Raw genomic sequence first — 3745 nt, forward strand, 5'->3', positions numbered from 1 at the left:
ACAGCAGAGTGTAATGCATATTTCAGATTTCACTTGGTAAAAATCCTTGCATCAGCTACTAGAAGTTAATTAAATAGAGGGCACTCACCATCATGTGGAGGCTGGCATACGCTTGACCCTGGCAGAGGTAACAGCTGAGGCACTACTGGTGAAGACACGACTATTGTCTGTTACAATGTGTCTTCCCCTGTTACCTTGGCTGCCTGAAGTACCTGCAATGTTAACCAACTCTGTATCACAAGTTAAGCACTTCAAGAGCAACAATGGTGTGTGACAGTGGGAAAAGTGTGTGTGTGTGTGTGTGTGTGTGTGTGTGTGTGTGTGTGTGTGTGTGTGTGTGTGTGTGTTGCATGCCTATCAGTGGGAGACAACAGAGTGTAATGTAGATTTCGGATTTGACTCAGTAAAAATCCTTGTGTCAACCACTAGAAATTAAATAGAGGGCACTCACCATCATGTGGAGGCTGATATAAGCTTGGCCCTGGCAGAGGTAACAGCTGAGGCACTGCTTTTGAAGACACTGGATTACTGTCTGCTACAATGGATCTTCTCCTCTTAGCTGGACTGCCTGCAGTACCTGCAATGTTAACCAATTTTGTAACACAAGTTAAGCACTTAACCAGCAACACTGGTGTGTGACAGTGAGAAAAGTATGTGTGTGTGTGTGTGTGTGTGTGTGTGTGTGTGTGTGTGTGTGTGTGTGTGTGCTACATTTCTATCAGTGGGAGACAACAGAGTATAATGTAGATTTCAGATTTGACTCAGTAAAAATCCTTGTGTCAACCAGTAGAAACTAAACAGAGGGCACTCACCTTCATGTGGAGGCTGACATAAGCTTGGCCCTGGCAGAGGTAACAGCTGAGGCACTGCTGGTGAAGACACTGGATTATTGTCTGGTACAATGTGTCTTCCCCTGTAAACTGGGCTGCCTGCAGTACCTGCAATGTTAACGAGTTCTGTAACACAAGTGGAGCACTTCAGTAGCAAGAATGATGTGTGACAGCGGGAAAACTGTGTGTGTGTGTGTGTGTGTGTGTGCCAACAGTGGGAGACAACAGAGTGTAATGCATATTTCAGGTTTCACTCAGTAAAAAATCCTTCTGTCTACCACTAGAAATTTATTAAATAGAGGGCACTCACCATCATGTGGAGGCTGGCATACGCTTGACTCTGGCAGAGGTAACAGCTGAGGCACTGCTGGTGAAGACACTTGATTATTGTCTGTTACAATGTGTCTTCCCCTGTTACCTGGGCTGCCTGAAGTACCTGCAATGTTAACCAACTCTGTATCACAAGTTAAGCACTTCAGGAGCAACAATGGTGTGTGACAGTGGGAAAAGTGTGTGTGTGTGTGTGTGTGTTATAACAAAGTACAAGTGATCTTAAAAATCAACAAAGGAAAGGTATGCTATATTGAACCAGGAAGGGTTAATATGGAGAAAATATGTATGACTTTACTGAGAACACAGCTTTCATGACTAATAATTTTAAAAGTACCGTTAGGTTATATATATATTTTTTTTTTCAATCAAATGAATGAAGGCAGGTAATAGTAAAAATCAAGGAAATAAGGGCTCATTATGTTGGACCAGACAGCTTTATTGTGGAGAAAGTGAAGATGAATTTATTGAGTACACAGCTTCGATGACTAATTGTTACATATCTATCTATCTATCTATATATATATATATATATATATATATCTATATAGTTAGGTTAGGTTAATGTTCTTCTCTAAACACATGACAGAGGGCAAATAATGGTCAGAGTCAAGAAAGGATGGGTTCACTATGTCAGATCATGAAGGATTATTACAGAGATTGTGCATGTAAATTTTATACTGAGTAAACAGCTTTGATGACTAATTATTGTAGACGTAGGTTAGGTTAAGGTTTCTTCAAACACATGGCAAAGGTCAATTAATAGCAAAAATGAAGAACGGAAGGGGACACTATGTTGGACCAGGAGGTTTATTACAGAGATGGTGTAGGTATGAATCTGTTCAGTGGCGGATAGGGGTGTACTGGGTCAAGGTTTCTGAGACTGACTTGGCTCCCCTTGACCTCGAATGCAGTTATTAAAGTCCAAGGTAAAAAAATAAAATAAAATAAAATAAATAAATAAAAGTCACAGAAAAGTCACAGGTGAAAAAGTCACTGAAAGAAATCAGCTTAGAAATGTCACAACACACACACTGTGACACATACACACACACACACACACACATATATATATATATATATATATATATATATATATATATATATATATATATATATATATATATATATATATATATTGACAGGCACTTCTTTATTCATTCAGATTTGGCTTGTCGTTTGTCTTTCTTTAGCGGAAAGTGTAACTGTTGAATCCTCCTTTATAAGGTTGATATGGCAATTAGATTTTTGCTTTTTTGGGGTCACATCAACACCGGCGTTGCTGGGTCTTGTTGATGGAGGAAGCCCAAGCAGGAGAGGCGTAGAGGAGTCTGGGATGGATGAAGGTGGTGGGGGCTCCAAGTGCTTTCATGCACCTCAGCATGAAAAGTTTGTAGGGAGCCGCCCTGATGATGGTGGTGACGTGTTTGCCCCAGCTCAGCTTGCTGTCCAGGGTGACTCCAAGTAGTTTGGTAGATTTAACCACCTGCAGCCGGTGAGGGCCAACCTCCAGGGCTGGCGGTGGGATGGCAGTGGTGGAGGTGTGAAAATGCATCACCACCGTCTTGTTGGTGTTGATGGTGACGTGGTTGTCTTGCGTCCAGCTCTGCAGTCGATCCAGAATGTGTTGCAGGGGCGTATAGTCAGGGGCTGTGTTGTTGATGGAGATGCCCACTGTAGAACCATCCACGTACTTCCAGCGATGAGGGGCGTCTAACAATGCATTGTTGATCAGAATGGGTTGGAGGGTGAAGGTGCAGCCCTGATGACGCACAGCTTGGTGCCGGTGCGTCAGGAAGTCCGCCAGCCAGGATGTCAGGTGGGAGGGCAGGCCGATGTTTATGGCCTTGGTGATGACAGCGGTGTGATCAACCAGGTCGAAGGCTTTCCGAAAGTCAATAAAGGCGAGGGCAGAGGAAGTTTTTTCTGGTTTCCAGGTTTTTAAGAATGAAATCAAGGAGACTAATAAGGCAATGTGTTGTGGAGGAGGCTCTAACGTTGCCGAACTGCCTCTGATCAATTTTGTAATGAATAGTATCATATGCCCAGCTAAATACAAAGTATTCACAAAGCAGGCTCGAGATTGGAGTGATGGTAATGGGTCTTAGTTTATTAAGTGAGGTGGGGTTGGTGACTTTGGGGATGGGAGTGACGAATGAGGTTTTCCAATCTGTGGGGCATTTGCTCTGAGTGAGGGAGGCATTTATGATGGAGGCAAGGGGGGTAGCAAGTTCATAGGAAAACTCCTGATAAAGCTTTATGGGTAAATCTAGAGGTGTGGTAGACCTTTTGAGTTTGAGAGATCTGAGCTTCTCGGCAACTTGAAACTCTTCCACGGAGGGAGGATTAGACGGGGATGGTAGGTAGGCGGGGAGGGAGGCAAGGTCTAGGGGGGTAAGGCTTTGACAGATAGAGGAAAAGTGAGAGTTAATCAGTTCAGCTGTCTCAAGGGGGGAGGAGGAGGAGGGGAGAAAAGGGAAAGCCGACGACGGGTTTCCCAGGCCACTCAAATGGCGTATCTTGGAGAACAACTTGCTGGTGTTATTGCCCTCCAGGTGTTGTAGTTCTTGGGGGTAGTACTTCTT

The 3745-nt window shown here is 43.6% G+C and overlaps 1 long non-coding RNA gene across 1 annotated transcript; it reads right to left on the minus strand.

Annotated features, from left to right (window-relative positions):
* Nucleotides 1–359: 359 nt before the first annotated feature.
* On the minus strand, nt 360–1269 carry LOC126995121 (uncharacterized). The gene is made up of 3 exons (XR_007749980.1): nt 1141–1269; nt 813–938; nt 360–577 (listed from the first exon to the last, which is right to left on the minus strand). It is a non-coding gene; the product is annotated as an uncharacterized LOC126995121 (long non-coding RNA).
* Between the last annotated feature and the right edge of the window lie 2476 nt (nt 1270–3745).

Source organism: Eriocheir sinensis, unplaced genomic scaffold (assembly GCF_024679095.1).
Source record: "Eriocheir sinensis breed Jianghai 21 unplaced genomic scaffold, ASM2467909v1 Scaffold99, whole genome shotgun sequence".
NCBI lineage: Eukaryota > Metazoa > Arthropoda > Malacostraca > Decapoda > Varunidae > Eriocheir > Eriocheir sinensis.